Source organism: Rhipicephalus microplus, unplaced genomic scaffold, assembly GCF_043290135.1.
Source record: "Rhipicephalus microplus isolate Deutch F79 unplaced genomic scaffold, USDA_Rmic scaffold_66, whole genome shotgun sequence".
Classification (NCBI taxonomy): domain Eukaryota; kingdom Metazoa; phylum Arthropoda; class Arachnida; order Ixodida; family Ixodidae; genus Rhipicephalus; species Rhipicephalus microplus.
The window spans coordinates 1,186,048-1,207,251 of NW_027464639.1; the positions used below are offsets into that span (position 1 = coordinate 1,186,048).

At 46.3% G+C, this 21,204-nt stretch overlaps 1 protein-coding gene and 1 non-coding gene across 11 annotated transcripts in view; both read right to left on the bottom strand.

The window, feature by feature from the left end:
• The window catches only part of LOC142790041 (uncharacterized), a 467,642-nt gene that overhangs the window by 51,561 nt on the left and 394,877 nt on the right, over positions 1-21,204 (bottom strand). For 8 of the 10 annotated variants that reach the window (XM_075885074.1, XM_075885070.1, XM_075885072.1 and 5 more), the window contains 2 exons: positions 15,974-16,110; positions 6,005-7,008 (listed from right to left, as the gene is read on the bottom strand). The gene's annotated coding sequence lies outside the window, so the exon portion shown is untranslated. Of the gene's footprint in view, positions 1-2,671; positions 4,258-6,004; positions 7,009-15,973; positions 16,111-21,204 lie in introns of those variants that run through there. The other 2 variants (XM_075885066.1, XM_075885067.1) reach the window with 2 other exon arrangements.
• Positions 11,367-11,503, bottom strand: LOC142790046 (U4 spliceosomal RNA). Its single transcript, XR_012889372.1, has one exon. It is a non-coding gene; the product is annotated as a U4 spliceosomal RNA (small nuclear RNA).

Sequence of the window (21,204 nt, forward strand, 5' to 3'; positions counted from 1 at the left end):
AAGTTACAGTAAAAATACCAAGGAAAACAAAAAAAATGGTGTTTTTTTCCTGCAATGCTTTAACTAAAGCATTTTTACATAAAAACTTACCAATCGTTTTTATTGAACCTAGTTCATTGCACAGTTCAGTAATAAAGAAACGAACATACAAAGTTTCATTGAAAAAGATTTATTGGACATGAAGTCACAACTGCTGGCGTAACAAAAAAGTGCAAAAAATCAAGTTTTGAGCAAAACGAGTTTAAAGTTTTTCAATGCTTGTACAACAGGATGATGGCGCCCTACACAGTTAGAATCCACCAGGCACATAGGTAGGGCCCTCCTTAGATGCCATAAGCTCTTTTTTAGCTTTTGTTGCTGCCCGTCTTTTCTTCTGGTGTTGTTTTGCTTTGCCAGTCAACCGACGCTGGGCCTTTCTTACACGGTGCTGGTCCCTAGTGTAGCATTCTACGATAGTGTAGTGGCCAGGTTCGATGCCTGCTTCTTTCAAAATAGCCAGTACACTTCTGTTACCATCATTGAAGTGGCACACAGCATCGTATAAACCAAAAAGTAGGATGGGCAGGCTCACGTGAACGTCTTTGGGAACCCGTTGTGCCAAATCATACCGTTGAAGCACTCGTTGGCGTTTTGGGTTTTCCCGTGCAGGCACTTCTTCAAAAGCTCATCCGTGCAAAGGTCAGCGTACATAGGCTTCACTTTGTTAAGTACCTCATTAGATAGGCCTCCCTTGTGCTTGTAGCATCCACTTCCCAGTGCGTTCCGTCGGTTAAAACCGCACCAACTCCCAGGGCCAAGAGGGCACAGACCATGCCTTGGAGTTTCATCTGTGGAACTGCAATGGAACAGGCTCGCTAATGTGGCTTGCTTCATTGCCTGCAAGTCTCCCACATTTGTTCTGATGGAAATATCATAATAGTTCTGCAGCCTGTCAATTAGAACATCTGTTAATTTTCCTTTCCCTCCAAGTCCGCGAACAGTCTTTTTGAGCTTTCGTAGGCGGCATCCTACACGCTTCTGCACGTGCTCGATACACTCAAGTTCGCGCACACTATTTGGCCCATATATGTCCTTTACGGCCACATGGCTCTTGGAGTTGCCATCTCCATAGAAGTCTACATATTTCAAACCACGACTTCTTTCTGCACGCTCAAACATCCGGTAGAGCCCTACTGCCTCCATACCACCAGCACTACCGGTATAGTTGGCTTGGCACTGAGTATGGTTTGCCTTACACTCCAGAAATTCAGCACTTGTGGGGCTCAACTTGCTTTTCGAATGACATGCCCTGCATTTGCTTGACATGCCTTCTACATCAATAATTTTCCCAGTATCAATCGATATCAAAGACACGCAGCCATTCAATGAGGAATGCCCTCGCCATTGCCACGTACCGTCACCTGACACACCACATTCAGCACTTCGCACAACACAACGCACTTCAGTAGCGCATTCATCATTGATTTAGGTGCAACATTCTCCGCAGCTTTACAAAGCTTTGCAGATATCTTTTGGTAGGCAGAATGCCAAGGCGGCGGCATGTTCACGACTTTCGCAAGTGTCACAGCTCCAGAATACCCCTTGCCTAGCTGACGCATTACGTATACCAGACGCAGGTTGTTCTCAATAGAACTTCCTGTCTTCTTTGATGATTCAAATGAGTGTACATATACGCGTGCACCCCACACAACAGCATATGAGAAGGATATTCCATGCTGGAAGCACTCCTCCAGGCTCAGCGAGGTGTTCTTGCATTCCGGGCAGGTGAGCATTGCAAAAACAGATGAAAGGATCGCCATGTCAATAATCCTATTACCCTGCAGTAAAGGGTCTGGCATCGGCACTTCACAGTTGTCGTCCAAGTTCGCAAGCTTCGCACCACTCCCCGATACATCCCCGTCCACATGGCCGACGGTCGGAGCATTCACAGTGTGTCGATTGCCAATGAACTTTTGTTTCAGCCGTCTTTTTACCCTGAACTTTGCCATACCTGCTTACAAAAACGTTCAGCCTATATTTGTACTACTGCTACTAAAGATATCACGTGTAAAAAATACAAACTACGCAGAATTAACAGCAGCAGCATGAAGCGCAAGCAAAGTAAACAACAGAGACTCTCGTAGCTTCACGCGTCCCCCTTACGGATATTTACTGCAACGTTTGAAAAAACAAAGACTTCTAAGTTGTCTTTAAACAAGTTTATAGTTATCAAACCAATACATAACAGAAAAATTACAACATTTGCCACTGATGTTCGCTAACTTATCAGTTTCTATTAGCACACAACACTAGTTTCGGTTTCGCAACCGTTCACCACATGTTCGAAAATTGGCTATAACTTCGGAACTAAATAAGATAGAAACATAATTCTTTCGGCAAAATATTTTTGAATGATTGGCGATTCTTGGAATATGAAAATTAAAAAATGCGTTTTCAAAGGTGGTGACATACCTTAAGTAAATAAATGCAGTGTAGCACGTTCGGCAAACAAACATGCACAAAATTGTAAATAAGGCAGTCTACGATCTTCACATTGCTAGCTGTACGTAATCGCGTGCAATGCCTGTTGTCATGTCGGAAAAATATTATCATGGGAGCCGACCACATAAAGAACATCCTGGATGACGACACGGGCTGTGCAGGCACCGGATGGCTTGACGTGCCGTGCGTTCGCTGTATGAAAGGATAGTCCAGAAACAGGCGTCGTGACTTTTCCGATATGACGGCAAATCCGGGCATCAATCTCTGAAAGGGCAGCGCCGGTGTCGACAAGGGCTAGCGTCCATGTTCCTACTATAGCGACTTCAATAACGTTGCTGGGAGAAATTCGAGGCCTTGTGCATTTCGCCGGAACCGCAGTTCTCGCCTCCTGAACTGCGCCACTTAGTTTTCCTGGAGCACAGGGCTTTACCGTCGGTGCATAGGGGAAAGGGAGCGGTGGCGAGGAGAAGACGAGCGGCGAGAGGAGGGTGGGGTCCGGGAGGTAGCATCAGATTTGTAGTCGCCTGAGTAACTGCGGCGGGGTTGATGCTGTGCATACGTGACTCATAGTAGACGCACACAGTTGAAGATAGGTGGTGCACGAAAGCGACAGTAACGGGCCACATGGCCAACTAGACCCCAATGAAAACAAATGGGACGGCTGTCTGGAGTGCGCCAAGGGTCCTCGGCTCGTGCGTACTGTACGACTGGGCGAGCGGGCGGCGATACTGGCGGGCGAATAGGCGGACTACGAGGGCTGTAACCTTGCATCACAGGCCTGGAAGCGACTGCGGCTTACGTCAGGGGAGCAGCAGTCGGAGCCTGATGGAGCGAAGGCGAGACCTCTTCGGCGACCTGGTCCCAGATGATGTTTTGGAGAGGGGGCGCCAACGGGGAATTCGACTGGTCGTGAACAAGTTGCATCAGCGAAAGCTTGCGAGCGACCTCTTCACGAACGAAATCCTTAATCTGTAGCAGCAGCGATAAGTTGTCAGGAGCAACAGTCAATCCCAACATTGAAGTCGCCTGTGGATGGCAACGGCGCGTGGCTGTGCGTTGTTTGCGCAGCTCATCAAAACTTTGGCAAAGACTCGCAAGTTCAGACACTGTGGACGGGTTCTTTGCCAGCAGCATTTAAAAGGCGTCGTCTTCAATCCCTTTCAAAATATGCCTGATTTTGTCGGCATTGGCCATTGCGACATCAATGCGGTTACACAGGTCGACAACGTCTTCAATGTAGCTGGTGAATGTTTCACCATTCGCGGCCACGCAACCGTTGCTCGGCTCGAAGCTTGCGAACAGCGGGGCCCCAGAATACTTCGGTCACGTGCGTTTTGAAAGCAAGCCACGTCGAGAAGTCACGTTGGTGGTTTCGATGCCACACGCTGGCCACACCACTCAAATAAAATGGCACGTACCTGAACTTCACAGCGTCATCCCAGCGGTTGATCACGCTTACCCATTCGTATTGGTGAAGATTGGTGGGTTGCGTTGACGCGATGGGCCCGGGCAGACCAATGTGGGCACCAGGACAGCAGGTTGTAGCTGCGGTTAATTTGGTGCTTCATCCGGCATTGCAGGTTGTTGCTGCGGTTGATTTGGTGCTTCATCCGGCATTCCAGAGGCTGGCTTGAGTTTCCGGCTGCGAAGTTCTAGGTTGGCACGAACCCAGCAGCTCCAACACTTGTTACGGGGGTTCACTGAGGTTCACAGCGAACGGGAAGATAGCAGTAGCAGCAGGCAAAGCGTAGCCAGGGAACGAACAGTCGAGCGAGCCTGGCGATGGCAATGTGCTTTTGCAAGTGTCCATCTTCTTCCTCACAATATCAATAATTTAAATTCGAATCGAAGCGAATTCCAATACTGTACTATTCACAGGAATATTCTAAGCATTCGAATATTTGCACAGGTTAGAATATTGCCTGCTGGTCATGACACGATTATTATTCAAATACTGTTGCATAATACTCTCTGCCAAACAGTGGCACATACCCACAGGCGGGTATGTGCCGCAGGTGACTGATGGTAATTGTCTACTCAGGACAGCGAGAACACACACGGGTAATAATATGAAAATAAAAATATTAAAAGAAAAAACAGAGGTGTGTAAACATATCAAACGCCAAGTATTTTATGAACAGTATTTGCTATTTGACTCGCTATGAAATTTTTACTATTCGAACTTCTCGAAGACAAATACAGTCAACATCGAATAAACAGTTTGCCTTTCAAACTGTCTATTAGTGTCAGCCCAGCACACTCTAGAATTGTGGCAAAGCTGCCTATCAGGCTCTTCTGCAGTCCCAACTGTATTGAATCAAGATAACACTGGTCCCAACCTTGAGGTAGGAAAGATAGGGGCCCAATTATTGCTGTTTAAGACCCCAAATTTGGGCAACCCTTGGGTGGTGCCAAATATTGTACATAAATACAATTCGTCCTTTGTATTGCCTCCTTTTTCATCAATTTCGTCACAAGAAACACTTTCAAAATATGCCTCAGGAAGGCTCGGCCTTTCAAACTACTTTGGATGCTTAGGTCCAAACAACGAAACGTTCCTTTCCTCAGTAAGGAAGCCTTCATTTTTGTGAGGTCGCCTTATGTCACTCTGAAAGCTTCCTCACTAAGAAGCCCTCGGTGAAGGCTTCCTTGGCGCTTCCTCAGCTTAAGGTTGCTTTGGGCCTACCTTCGTGCGTCCTTAGGTCTGCTCCTTGCCCTGAACGAGCGCTTCGCCTCACAGCTAGCCCACGTGATGTTTTCGTTTTCAAGGCAACCCTCCCACCCCACCCCTGCGGGGAGACGCGAGCGGCGAACGTGCGTGCACGGTGCCAGGCACGACGGCGCGCAGTGTTGCTAGAATGCACCACGTTTTGCGCTCGACTACGGTGGCTTTTCACATTCAGTAATCGTAGTTGGAAGAAAGCGTACACGCGTCTCTATATTAACACTTCAATTTGGAAGTGATGTGGTGACCCAACTTTTTTTTACAGAATAAACGCTCGTGAGCAAAGCTTATATTCGATAATCTCGAACGCAGGAGCGCGGCAACCATTCCTCCCGCGAGGACGAGTTAAGGGAGCTTTCAGAGTACGCTTGCTTCCTCCGTCGGTACTTGGTTGCAAGGAGGCCTCACGTAAGGAGAGGACGCGGTCAAAGGAAAGGAACGTTTCGTTGTTTGGGCCCTAGTATCACCTGTAGGCACTTTGCAAACAGGGAGGCAGGCTTCCAAAACAAAACTGCCTATTAGCAAAAAGGCAAAGTGAGATCGGATCAACATACATGACTCCTCGGTCATTATAAGAATGTACTTAGGAATCATGTCCAACTTTTTCTTGAAATTCCATTTCAAGGTATTTGAAAAATATTTTAAAACATTGTATTGCATTGGCACACATGCTTCACTACTGAAATTCACTTTGCACTTTGGATTTTGCTATTCACATAGCTAAAAAAAAAGCATGTGCTTTCAATGCTAAGATACTAAGGAATAAAACAAAGTTGTAAATAACTTTTGCCAACAAACCTCTGCACTTGTAGAACGTCGATCCTTTTAAAGAAACATCCAAATGCCTCTCGATGTAGTACCTTTTGTAGACAACCTTCAAAGCATAGTTCGCAACTGCAACTGTTCGTCACCAGCCAATGAAAAACGTTTGGATATGTCAGGTTCTCGCCCTCAGACAATCTGTGCCTCATTCAAAGCCTCTCCCTCGACAACACTTGTGCAATGAAGACTCCACGAAGATGCTCGTGCAATGAAGACTCCACGAAGACGCCCAAATGCTGCAATCAGCATATGTTGCTCATCGCTGGACAATCGTCGATGGCAGCACAAATGCACACAGGGACTTCATGTAAACCCAGGCAACACTCGGCTTCACATCGACACTGCAGTGGCTCGGAGTTGAGAGTATGTTGAAGTGAACAGATGCACTCTCGCCTTCAATGTGTACTCAAGAGCAGGTTCATTATCGCTGTGTGCCATACTTCTTCAGAACTGGCCATCAGAGGATCGCCAACCAGTTGCGTACACTGCTCGTGCACAGACATAAACAGAACGAAGGCCATCCCATTCTGAACACTTAAAAATTCACCTCCTCCAGCATCACTTCAAGATCGAGTGCACCCAAAAAACAACTGACTACCGCACAGGCACTTTCATGCTACCTAATGCTCTCTACCCACCAGCAACTGTTGTCCAAAAGGTAGAGCTGTATGTCCAACACGCATTCTGTGCTATCCCCCCACGTGTGTAAGAATTTCGCAGGACTTTGCTTTAGGAACTTCATTTGCAAGTCAATGACTTCCGTGCTCATGAAGATGCAGAGACTGCGATCAAAAGTGTCCTCAGAAGGAGCGTCTGCCAGTGAGCATGGCTCAGTTTTGCGCTTCTCTTGCTGAAGGCCTTCTTAGCAGGCGATGCCTACTGATACCCGCTTCTATGCGGAAGCACACCGTGTGCCTTATTCCTGATGGGCACTAGGGGGTGAAGAATAGCCGCTGTCACTTTCTCCTCTTCAACAAATCCTGCACAAAATAAAAAAGGAGTAGAACCGAGCTTCAGTTTTTTGCAGCAGCTTTGGGAACAGAAATTATGCGGTTTTGGAGCAGCTTTGGAGCAGTGAAAAGCGAGTTTCGGAGCAGCTCTGGAGCAACAAAAGGTGAGTTTTGGAGCAGATTCCTTGGACCACAACACTGTTAATTCAAATTTATGCTTTCTGGTTAACACATAACATTTCATTGGGTTTCACTAGGCGCTGATCAAGCTACCAGACTTACTCGAAATTCATATATATTAAAGCTTACATCAAAGGTGAAAGTGCAGCAATTCAAAGAAAAAACATGAACAGCGTTCCGGACAGCTACTAGAACTCAAAGGAAGAAAAAATTAGTGTTAAAATGTTGCAATGTACAAAATGTGATTAAAACACCACATACAACAGGAACAGAAACTCAAGACTAGACATGAGCTACTATGTATTAAAACTCGTCTTCATACTAAAGCCATGGGGCTCTATAAAATTAAATGTAAAAGACTTATCTTCTGGTCATTGAAATGCCACTACCGACATGAGAACCACGGGTAAATTTAGATGCACTCGACGCGCCATTGCTAGGCAATTAAATGAACATTTTTTATTACGATAGGAATTATATGGACACTCAATGGGTTCTCGCCGTCGCCACCACGCTTCGCACTACAAGCTGGTACCATTCCCCGCACATTGTACGTTTGACCCACACTTTAAATTGCACAAGCTGGAGTGATGGGCGCTGCTCAAGCCGAGATTAATGGAGACAGCCAATCTTTGTCGCTCAGAAGGCACACGCTTTAGCATCCCACCGCGTATTGGAACTGCCGTCGAATACTCAAGCAGGAAGGAGACACAGCACCCATCTTGAACGAGCATGAAAAGAAGCTGGGGAAAAAAGGGTCGCTCAAGCAGCAGCCGTGAGCTTTGATTCTAATGAAGAGTGAGGTTACGATAGCTGGCGCACGCAATGTCAGCAAGCATTATCGCACATTGACTCGTACACCGTGTTATGTGGTGCGGTCTTAACAGGAATGAATTGCGTGATAAGAGCATTTCTCCTTGAAGTGGACGTACTTATTCTAATACACCAGCATTTTGTATAGTTGTAAGGGTCGTGATGTCAGATTAAAAAGAGTTAGCTGTCAGCCTTCGTATAACCATGGGGTCGTGAAGTGGACGAAGGCAGCAGTCGCTGTTTTTATGAGTGAACTTTTTATTTGGGCTAACCTGTGCCAGTAAAATGAAACGTCACTCTACAAGCTATACATGCTGCAGACTGATATCACCGACATAGAGCGTCGCCGTCGATAATCTGCCACCAAATAAAGTGCGGCAGCATTTATACATGTGTTATCGAAAATTCCAGCATTATTGCTAGCCGCCATGTAAGTTCCAGAACAAGCTGTAGTGTACCCATCGTGCGCGTAATCTCATCGGACAATTCTAAGATTATCTAGAAAGTCTCAAGTCATTCGGGCGCGGTTTGCGCAAGGCAGTGTTACACGCGTAATGGTTAGAAAGGAGTGTGTGCGGCATCACCATTACAACATTACAAATTGTTGCTGTTGCAGTCATCAGTGAGACTGATTTTTAATTTTTCTTTTAGTTTATATGGCCCACTGTCGCCGAGCAACCACCAAGCACAGCACGCGCTCGGTGGTTGTCTCGGCATTAGTACGGCGAATATTTTTCATAGCCTGTAAAACACTTTCGCTGTTAAAACATACATAGAGTCGCATAGTGAGGTACGCACACAAATGCCACCTTAACAAGAATCATGAATTGCTTTCACGTGGTGCAAGGCTCATGCATTATCCGAAATACGATGCTTGATATGAATGCGGAATTTTTTATAGACATGATTACGCTCTTTGTGTAGCACACACGTGAACTCAGTGAATGATGGAGCTCTCAACTAAATTTGAAGTTGCATGTGCAAATTTCCGTTTAGGCGCCGCTTGGCGCAGCACATCAGATTGGCGCAGCATGGGACAATCGGCGCAGCACTTCTATTCCTGGAGCTGCACTCACATATCCAAGGGAAAAGAAAGCTCACAAAAGAAAACGGTGGTAGCTGTTGCAGTTATTCACCAGTTAAACAGTGCATTTCACACCATTCAGAAGAGCTAGACAGAAGTGGCAGGTGCATACGTGCTACAATTGCTACACGAGCGCAGAGTGGGACGTTGTCACTAAGGCATACCATTACCAGGTTTTCTTAGCCGATGACAGAAAAAGCACTTGCAACGATTTTCACTGAAGCCAAGTCTAGAGTTCGCTACTGTATGGTGTTGGTTAGTGGCGCCCCCATCTAACAGTGAAGGGTTTGTGTGAAGTTGGATCGAGGACCATTGTTGCTTTGGTTGAGCAGCAGCTGACTGTGTTGCTGCGCTGCGGACTCCTCTGGAACTAGGGCTATGGCTTGGTTGCCATCTACGAGAACTAACAATACTTCAGTATGATTCAGTATGAAGCTGTAAGCCTTGGTTAAAGTTGAGACCTGTTGTCTTTGTGCCTCACTTATGATTATCAGGAAAAAGTGATGAAAAATTATTTAGACACAAATTCTAACCTCTAATGCGCGACACCGCGTCCAGTCATCAATCAAGTCAATACTAAAGTCAAAGTACAAATCTCCGCAACGACGCCTACAGAGACGTAGACACTACCAGGGAATGACCACATATACCCATATAGTGAATGGGGGGGGGGGGGGGGTATCGTCACTGTAGCTCAGTAGATAGACCATCGGACACGTTATTCGAAGGTCCCAGCTTCAGATCCTGCTAGCGGCAAGTTATCTGTTCACCCACTTTTTTTGTTCACATTTACATTACAATTATTGCTAACAGCAGCTATACTTTGGTTGGCATTGTCTGTTAGTCCTGATAAATATTCTGCATAGCAAACACTAGCCCTTATAATTTCCACTTTTTTTTTCATCCATAGCAAAGGTCTCGTTCTGGCAGACTTGATACCTTCAGGTGGTATGGGAGGAAATATTGGTCAGCTGCCATCTCGTAATACAGTCGACGACCGATTCCCTGGATGCCCAAAATTCCGGACATGGCCAAGCCCGATTTCCTGGACTCATTCCCGACACCATTATGTTCCTCATAAAGTCAATGTATTGAAATGTCCGAAATTCTGGACACTTAAACCCTTTGCCATCCGATTTTCCAGACTTTTCACCGCTAGCCGCGGACTACAAATCGCCACCAAACGCCACCAATTTCATTGTATTAGCCTAACACTTTACTCGGCATTGCAGGTGTGGCCAAGTGCGGCCAGCAGCACCGCGCCTACAGCCCCGTGGCTGCCGCACTCTTGAAACCGCACTTTGCTACAACCTAGCGCATACCAATCTGTTGCCAGCCATAGCCCAGTCAAACCACTGTGTTCGTTCACGTGTTTTTCTGTCAGCTATACGGTAGATTGTGTGCTGCAGCGTGGTATCTTCAGCGTTCACGTTTCCCGAGCGTTCGCATTTGCCTTGAGTTTTTAGCGGTTTGGTGCTGCCTTTTTTCAAGCGAATTCGCCGTTAAAAGCGACCGCACCAACTGCTCTTTCATCTTTGGTCACGTCTTCAAAGCGCACAAATCTACCTCATAAGATTACAATGAAAAAGAAAGCCGCCATCATCAAACAAATTCAAAACAGCCAAGTCACAGGCAGAGGTGGGTAAGGAGTGCAGAATTTCTAAGCAAACTGTTTCGGACTTTATGCAGAACAAGGCAAAGATTTTGGAACTGAGTGCCAAGTCAACCAGGGCTGCAAAGAAGAATCCAGGTCAGGGTGTTTACCCGAAGCTCGAGGAAGTGCTCCTTGTGTGGCTCAATATCACAATCGGCAAGAAAATCCCGGTGTCACGTGACATCCTGAAGCAAACGGCGGAGGTTTTTGGGCGCCAGACGAACGAGAAGGATTTCAAGTTCAGTGATGGATGGCTTTGCAATTGAGGGAGTCACAATGACTTGAAATTCAAGATCTGTAGGGAAAGCGGTACCGTCAACGATTCCGTAGTCTCCAAATATCGGAATGGAAGGCTGCGGTTCTTGCTCCAGTAGTTTTTATCAGACTTTATTTTCAACTGCCACGCAACAGGACTGTTTTAGAAGCTCCTGTCAAAGAAAATGCTTGCATTTGCTGGTGACGCCTGCTACGGCGGAAACAAGAGCAAGAAGTGGCTCCCTGTCTTCGTTCGCAGGAACATGTCAGGCAGCGAGAAGCTTCCGTAGCTTGCGATAGGGAAGTTGGAGCATCAAAGATGTTTCAAGAAGGCAGCAACTCTGCCTGTTCTCTACGAAGCCAACAAGAAGGCAGGGTGACCCAGCAGCTATTCCAAGCGTATGCCCGCAAGCTGGACAGAAGGTTCGAGCAGTAACACCCAAAAGTGCTGCTTTTTGTGAATAAAAAAGTTGTCAACTAAAAATAGTCACTCCTCAGTTGCCACTTCATTGGATGCGACACTGCCTCTGCGCACAACTGCGCGTGGTCACATCAACAACCTAAAGGCTATAAAGATTGAATTTATGCCACCAAGCACCACATCAATCCTGCAGCCGATGGACCAAGGCATGATTTGCAACTTGAAGCATTTTTATAAATCACGCATGCTCAGCTGCTTGTTGCTGTGCTCCGACAGTGGGAAAAGCTACGCTGTTGACCTCAGGTCTGAGCATGACATGCTTGCAGACTCATAAAAGGCGGTTACGTAAGAGACTCTTCGTAACTGTTTTCGCCATGCAGGCTTCACATTCTACGCTCGGTGCTAAGAAAGCTGTCTCACCTAAAAAAGACAGCGTGTGCGATGAACTTCTGTTTGGGGACATTGCCTTCGATGATCTGCATGCTGCTGGCGTTTCAATTCTAGCCGGCATAACCTTTGAGGGCTTCGCCGACACTCAGTAGGACTTCGAACTGAGTGGGGGATTGACGGCTGACGAAATCATTTGTCAAGTAACGGGGGGTTCTGACGACTCTGACACCGAGTTTGAAGAGGCAGCACCTACACAGCCAACGAGCTCGGAGTGGACGCTAGCACTGATGACGCTGTCATCGTTGTACAGTGGCAGCAAGACGTTAACCGAAATCGAGGCAGACATGATTGCGGGCCAGCAGATTGCCCTGCAAAAGATAATCAGAAACGTTTTGGGGGCCAAAGTGTTGACCAATGAGATTACGCGGGCCACATCGAGTTATTTTCACATATCTTTTTTTAACACAAATGGCATTTTTCAAAGCCACCTAAACAACTCATTCGCTGGATTGCAATGAAAATCTTGTACCCCTACCATTGCCTTCTCTGTCAGCGAAAAATACCTGTGAAAAAATAGGCAGATACCACGTACAGAAGGAATCTATGATATGCGAAGAACAAATGAGAAATGTTGATATGTCACTTTAATATCAGCACAACGTTACAAGAAGGAGGTAAATAATGCCGTACATGACTTCGGTGTCATAATTGTGATGTTTGAATGTGTTATTGACCTTTGTCATCTATTCACGTCACGCGATACCAAATTTAGTATATTTGGAGCTAGCAAAACGGTCGCGAGCACGCTATGAGCGTGGTATGTTGTCATGTTCTTACATGACACGCGTGTCAGGATAATTATGTTTGAGCCAGTCTTATATTTCGTCATCCATTGAGGTCACGTAACGCCGAATTCGGTATATGTGGAGCTAGCAAAACGGCCGCAAGCATATCATGAAGGGCCAGACATACTCCAATGTAGCGTTCATGCACGTGAACGCTGAGCACAGCGACGCAATGTTAGCAGAACTCAAGCACTCTATAGTCTGACGCTAGGCGCGACCAGCGTCCGTCGGCGCTTCCCGACGACAAATGGCGCGAAATGCGACATGCTCCATCTCGCGCCAATGCGCTTTCTTTTTTTGTGACGGGGGGATGCTGAATGCGCTGAAACGTGCATGGGTCAAATAAATGCAATGCCGCGTGCGCCTGCGAGTATATGGCAGGACCGGCGCCTGGCGTGGCAATGCCGTCGTGACAATGCCGTCGTGACGCGACGAATTGAACGCCGGCAAGAACGCGCACTGCGTCACGCCGAAATGTATTGGCGCCTTGACTGTGGCATGTACTCGTGTTTTCACATGACGCGCATCTCATGATTATCATCTTTGCACAAGTCACATACCGTCGTCATCCATTGGGGTCACATGATACCAAATTTGGCATATGTGAAGCTAGCGAAACGACTGCGAGCGCATTATCAATGTGGCATGCAGTCATGTTGCTACATGACACGCATGTCGTGATTATCCTGTTTACATGAGTCATTTACCTATGTCGTCCGTTCGCATCACGTAATACCGAGTTTGGTAGTTGTGCAGCTAGCGAACTGGCCGCGAGCGCATCATGAACGTAGCACGTAATCATGTTGTTACATGACACGCATCTCATGTTTATCATGTTTCCACCAGTATCATACCTTCGTCATCTGTTCCCGTCCCGTAATACCAAATTTGGTTTAAGTGATTCTAGCGAAGCGGCTCCCAGCGCGTCATGAGCGTGGCATGTAGTCATGTTGTTACATGACACGCATCTCATGATTATCATGTTTGCATCAGTGACATACCTTCGTCATCCATTTACGAAATGTAATACCAAATTTGGTATATGTGACCCTATCGAAACGGCCATGAGCGCATCATGAGCGTGGCATGTAGTCATGTTGTTACATGACCTGCATGTCATGATTTTCTTGTTAGGGTCTGTCACTTGTGTTCCCCATGCAATCATGCCATACCATACCGCGGGCGAGCGGGCTGGCGGGCAGTCTGGCGGGCAGGCAGGCAGGCAGAAAAACAGACAGAGAGACAGATGCAGACAGAGAGACAGATGCAAACAGATGCAGACAGCGAGACAGATAGTCAGATGCAGACAGAGAGACAGATAGACAGATGCAGACAGAGAGACAGATAGACAGATGCAGACAGATAGACAGATAGACAGATGCAGACAGATAGACAGATGCAGACAGACAGATGCAGACAGATGCAGACAGGGAGACAGATGCAGACAGATAGACAGATGCAGACAGGGAGACAGATGCAGACAGGGAGACAGATGCAGACAGACAGATGCAGACAGACAGATGCAGACAGACAGATGCAGACAGACAGATGCAGACAGACAGACAGATGCAGACAGACAGACAGATGCAGACAGACAGACAGATGCAGACAGATACAGACAGATACAGACAGACAGACACAGACAGACAGACAGACAGACAGACAGACAGACAGACAGACAGACAGACAGACAGATACGCTCAAAGTCGCCGAAGTTCGCTAAGAAATGCTTTGCATTTAAAAGGTGCACTTTTTTGTGCATTCGTTTTCCCGGACTGCCACATTTTTTGGATGTCCTCGCAATCCTTTGAGGGTCGGGCAAATCAGTCGTCTACTGTAAGATCTTAAGCTACCTGATGCAAACAGGCAGAAAGAAAAAAATTGGCCCCGTATCTGCATTAAATCTGCAAATGTCGTCGAAAGAAAATAGTCTTGCGTGTGAAGAGAGTGAACAAGACATTTATTTTATGTTCCGCGTAAGAAAATCGCGTGGACGGTATTCTGGAGGCACTGCGTTAGAATGCCTCGAGCGTGCAGCGGAGGCGAACGAGCGCATCAAAGTACGTCACACGTGAGATAAAAGCGCCATCTGGCAGTTGTCTTAGAAAACAAAACGCGTGGCTTTGAAATAGGTGTGTGCGCCCAACTCAGAGGTTATGAGGTGTAGAACGCAAGGCAACGGGTAGATGCAACCACAATTTCGTTTTAGCAAAGCGCTGGCAATAATCACCTTTCCGTGGAAGCGTTGCATGGTCAGTGCAGCGTGATAAGCGCTACGGTCTTTAAAATTACTTATGTATGCCTTTTCTAGTAAGAGACGCACATGCAGAATGTATACGTGTTGTTATGGGACCCCAGACATGCGCAATAATTGCTTTTTAATGGACAATTGCACAAGCATGAACGGTCAATCTTGAGCAACATAGGTGGGCGCTGCGGACGGGGTCGGCAGTTTCAAGTACCCGATGTCGTTAAGAGTGGATAAACAGACAAATGTACAGACATACAGACAGGCAGGCAGACAGGCCAAAATTTTTGCATCAAAGGTCCTTAAGAAAGACTATCATATTTAAAAGAACCGTAGCACATCCACGAAGTGAATGATGATTGATGGTGCAAAGCTTCACAGGCTCGCAGCTCAGTCGTCCATCCGTGTGTCAGTCCACTCTCCTATCAATCTAAACCACATGCAATGTGCGCGTGTAGTTGAGATTGCTTCAGCCACCTAGTGATCACTTCATGTACTGCAACAGTGCAGTGTCATTTAATAAACATTGTGAAAGTAAGAGGTGGCTACAATAATGCAGTACGGAGGAGAACTGAGCCACAGTGCAAGAAGCTTCTACATTCGCAGTCATCAACTACTAGTGGCAATAACCCTACTGGGTATAAGTCTACACACACACCCCATAATGTGGACTAGAGAGCATTACTGCCCCTGTAGCTCGCTAGCTATTAAAGCATCCAACCCATTATTCAAAAACCGCAGGCTGGTTGCCTGCCCATGGCAAGTTATCTTTTCGTAACTTGTCTTCCTTCCCATTTGCATTACATATACTACGTCCTCTATACTTTCCTTGCTATCACTGCCTCTTAGTTCTCAATATTGGTGTGTCTAACAAAGAAAATAAAGCCTTGAATTTTACCAATGTACATGGTATGCAATTTAAATATTATTACACTTAGCTCGTGCCAAGGGTAAGGAAAACCTATTTTTTACGTACCAGTTTGTCAATGCTGAAAATTAAAAATGAAAAATTTTGCAACATCAAAAAACTAGTGCACATGAAAGTTGCCCACATTTTTTTCCTCAGAGAAAAATCGCAGAAGTTAGCAAAAAAGAAAACACTCACTCTTTTGCAAGCAGAGTCAAGTTGTCAATATCTTTGCCATAAGAATATGTTCCGTCTAATCAGAGGGTAGGCTCAAGTGAGGACATACAGGACTTTCGACGTCATCCGACTCATATTTCGAAGCTGATAAGGCATTTCTGAAAGGAAAGAAAAAGAATGTTTCTTTTTCATTTCAACTAAATGAAAGGCTTCGTAGAGAAGAACTCCACTCCAATCACAACCACACATCGTATCCAGGCTAAAATTTGCCTTTGATGGAATAAACTAAAGAAGGTTCGCTATGGTACAAGGCAGGCAGGTCAAGACTAACTCCTAACAGCACTGAACCGCTAGAAACAAAGCACGCTTTAATGGTCCAGAGTTTATAGTGAGCATATAATAATGTGTCACACATATGCCGAGGAATTACATAAAGTGTTAAGACAAGTGAATTAGTCATGACTATTGCACCCTTCATAATAAGGCAGCGATAACAGACAATAATTCAATTTACAGGAACATGTCACAATTTGAAGGAAGCAACAATCTAGCAATCATGCACCCACATCCAACGGATCCTCAAAAACCTTTGTTTCACATTGCCTCACATTGTTTCACTAGCTAAAGTACATCAGAGATATATGATGAAACAAGCGCCAATAAGTACAAAGACGCAAAAAGGACACAGGATGAGCGCTTTTTGTGGGCGTAAATTCATCATGAACTTACCAACATGCCCAAGTGGCAGTCATTCTAGATACAACTGGATGAACCAGAAAAGTTTTGACAAGTGCCAGTACAGTCAACATCCGATTTCATGGACGCTCGAAATTCTGGACATGCTTGACTTCTTGGACGCATCTGTGGCACCGTCAAGTTCCCCATAAAGTCAGTGTATTTGTCCGAAATTTTGGGTGTTTATAGCTTTTGCCATCTGATTTTCTGGACTTTTTATTGCTAATCGCAGAGTCGCAGTCACTATCGATGCGACCATTTTGGTTTTCGTACTCTCGAAACCGAAAATGCCGCAATCCAGCGTACGCCAATACGTTGCAAGCCGTAGGTTAGTCAAACCTGTGGCCACAGCCACATGGTCAGCATGGTGCTGTGCCTGTGCTCCGAGTGGGAAAAGCTATGCTGTTGAGCTATGGTCTTCTGTAGGCATGTGTGCGGACTCATGGAAGGCTATTATGCATAAAAGGCCGTTACGCAATAGACCTTCTTTAACTGTTTTCACATGAAATACTTGACGCCTATACGGCTGTCTCACATGGAGTAGACAATGTGTGTGAAGAACTTCAACCAGCAGACGTTGCCTTCGACCTACTACATGCTGCCGGTGTTTCTATTCCAGCCAGGATAACCCTAAAGGGCTTTGCCAACGCTGACAAAGACCTCGAGCTGTGTGCGAATTGACCAATAACTAAGCCATTCATCAAGTTATGCAGGAGTCTGACAACCCTGCCATCGGGATCGAAGAGGCACTGTCTACACAGCCAACAAGCTTGGAGTTTCGAGTAATGACACCAAGTACAGGGACAGCACGACTTTAGCTGAAATTGAGGCAGACATCATCGCGGGCAAGTGGAATGCCGTGCAAACAAAAATAAGCTACTTTTTTTCGCCTAAGAGATTACTAATGCAGTGATGCGGCCACATAAAATTTTTTTCTTTCTTACATTATACATATAGTTCTGAAATATTTGTATAATGGAAGAAAGAAGTATAAACGATTCTTTTCAGAGCCACCTAAACGATGCATTTGCTGAATTGCAATGAGAATCCTGTACTTCTGCCATGACCGCCTCTGCCAGCAAAACATACCCATTAAAAAAGTGTTTATACTTGCATTCGTTTTTGCGAACTGCCTGATTTTTTTCACGTTCTCGCGATCTTTTGAGGGTCCGGGAAATCGGACATCCACTGTATTATCCTAATTTTCATTGTTATGATGAGGAGAACAAAAGGCTGGAAGGTGCATCATTGACAAAGCTAAGAAAACTGCATAAAGCTGAAGAATATAGTGGTGTGTAAATTGCTTATGGTCCGCCTTCCAAGGCTCTGAACCCAAGTTAACTAAGGCAAAAAAGTGCTGCGCTTGCTCTGAAGATATTTAACCCCTTCTTGTCGTCAGCTTTGATAACTGAAGATGAAACTTTGCATTTGGTCTTTGGCAATGAAACAGCAAATTTCACTGACTTTAATTGTAAATTAGTCGATCAATGTGAATGTGATAACTCCTAGCACAGGCTGCAGGCTGAAAAATGAGTGGCGAGAGCCAGAGTGCAATAATATCAGCTGCAATGTCTGAACGAGTTTGTTAGCTGGCTTCTTTACTGGAGGGACCAAAATGCGCAAACAGGTGCTCTCACAAAGACACCCACATAGTTTTATGGCAATACTACGTATGTCCTGATTGAAGCGCCTCGATACTCCTCGCAAGAACTCGACTTTGGATGCATCCTCTCAAGTGGCATTCTAATCGACTCACTAGAGGCTCGCTTTAGAAGATACAGGTGAGTGGGTGATTGACACGATTTATCATGTTGATAACTCAAGTGTTCGAAGTTTAGGCTAAGATACGCCTACAAAATGCGTCCAATCCTCAGGAGACACTCGAGGGCAAATGCTGAATTGAACAAGCTACGACAGGACACGGCTGCGCTGGTTTCAAGCAACAACAATGATTATTGATATTGTTACGGGAGGGCACACAGAGAAACGAGGTTACAGCTAAGATATATTTGCACGACGCCAAGCCTAAGCCAAGATGACAAGGCAGAGCGTGCCCCACATCCCAGAATCATGTCGTCTTTCTCACTGTGTCTTGATTCTTCAGTGTGATGTAGTCTTGTAACATGACCCCCGGATGCAGAAGCACCGTCTCGGTGCTTTCTATGATATTTCGGAGTGGTAGAGCTTAAGTCGGGAGCCATGAATAAATTCTGTAGACATTAGAGATGACGACTTCAGCGGGGCTATCTCATAGGTAACGTCGGTCACCTGGCGCAAGACGCGGTAGGGTCCCGAGTACTGGGAAAGCAGCTTCTCAGAGAGACCAACATGCCGAGTCGGTGTCCACAGCAATTCAAGGGAACCCGGGGCAAAGGAGACGTCACGATGATGTGTGTCGTAACGTTCCTTCTATTGCACTTGCGATGCTAAGAGGCGCTTCAGAGCAACTTCTCGTGCTTTGTGAGCTCTGGTGATAGTGTCACAGGCGTATTCAGTCGGCGAATCGACAGCTGTAAGAAAAATGGTGTCGAAAGGTGGAGTTGGGTCGCAACCACATAAGAGATAGAATGGTGAAAACCCAGCCGTATCGTGGCGCGAGGAATTGTATGCAAATGTGATAAATGGCAATGCAACGTCCCAGTCTAGGTGGTCAGAGGAGACGTACATGGAGAGCATGTCAGTTAAAGTCCGGTTGAATAGTTCAGTAAGCCCATTAGTTTGTGGATGGTAGGCCGTCGTAAATTAATGTTTCGTTTCGCAAGAGCGAAGCAGGTCGTCAATAACTCGGGAGAGGAAATAGCGTCCACGATCTGTGAGGAGTTGGCATGGAGCACAATGATGGAGGATGACATCCTACAGAAGAAAATCAGGCACATTTGTGGCACAGCTGGTTGGCAAAGCTTGCGTGATGGCGTACCAGGTTGTATGATTTGTAGCGACAGCTATCCATTTGTTTCCGGAGGTAGACTGATGGAACGGGCCTAGGAGATCAAGACCAACTCGAAAGAAGGGGTCAGTAAGAATATTAAGTGGCTGGAGGAGTCCGGCAGGACTCATAGGGTTTTTTTTTTTTTTTTCGATGTTGGCACTGGTCGCATGGGACGACGTAGCGGTGCACGGAGCAATGAAGCCTGTGCCAGTAAAATCGACGCTGCACGTGGTCGTAAGTCCGAGAGAGACCAAGGTGACCGGCGGTGGGGGCGTCATGGAGCTGGGCGATAACACTCGAACGTAGGTGGGAAGGCACCACAAGGAGCAGTTTGCGCCCATTTATGTTGACATTGTAGCGGTACAAGGTGCCCTCTTTAAATACAAACAGTCGAGTAGACGGATGGGGCGTTGGAGAGTTCAGTTTCTCAATAATATCACACAAGACGGGATCTCGGCGCTGTTCATCATGGATGTTGCTCAAAGCAGAGAGAGAGAGCACACATGGCGGCGCTTCATCTAAAGTCTCAGGAGGGTCCACTGGATGGTGGGACAAGCAGTCAGCGTCATGGTGAAAACGGCCAGATTGGTAAGACACTGAGTAGTCATATTCTTGGAGCCGTAGTGCCCAGCGACCAAGATGCCCAGTGGGGTCCTTTAACGACGAGAGCCAGCAGAGGGCGTGGTGATCAGTTGTGACAGCAGCCAGGTGCAGGTTTCAGAAGGAATGTCTGAACAGGTCATCATCGCCGGTGACTCAAATTTAGTCCGATGCGCAGCGGCAATCAAAGAAAGGGTGAAAGGCGACAAGAGAGTTGCGGTAGGGACGTTCCCAGGACAAACGCTGGGGACAGTAATGAGTCAAGCGGGTGAACAACTCGCAGCTAAAGCTAACAATCGTAACCTCGTAATTGCGGGGGGGTTAAATGACGTCCTGAAAAAAGAATCGTCAGGACTAGCGACGACCTTGGCGAAAGGGGTGGATGACATGCGCACCGTGTCCCCCCAGGTGCAAATTGTAGTATGCACAGTACCGGAAGTACCAGTACGCAACGTCAACCTGCAAAGAGCGGTTGTCGACGCAAACATAGAGATATGGCGAATTAGTCGAGAGAAGGGTTTCGAGGTAGTGGATTTAAACAGGGAAGTGCACAGGTGGGGTGGATTCCAAAGAGACAAGATTCATTTCGATAAGAGGCTTGGACACGAGGTGGGCTGGCGACTGGAAGGACGCGCAGTAGCTTTTTTGGGGGGCTCACGGGCCCTTCGGAGTCCGGGGTAGCTCGTAACAGGGAAAACAACCAGGAGGACGCTTTGACAGGTAGAATTGCGAAAAACCAGAAAAAAGGTAAAAGAAAAAGGAAAAAGGCGCGTGTTGCAATTAGTTACATAAACATGCAGGGTGGCAGAAAGAAGGCAAAATGGTTAGAGATTGAGGAGCAGTTAAACAAAGAACAGATAGGCGTGTATGCGGTTACAGAAACACACCTTAGAGACTTGGAAGAGCCACCACACATTAAAAATTATGTTTGGGAAGGGTGTAACAGGACCATATCGGAAAGGAAAGGTGGGGGTGTAGGAATGCTAAT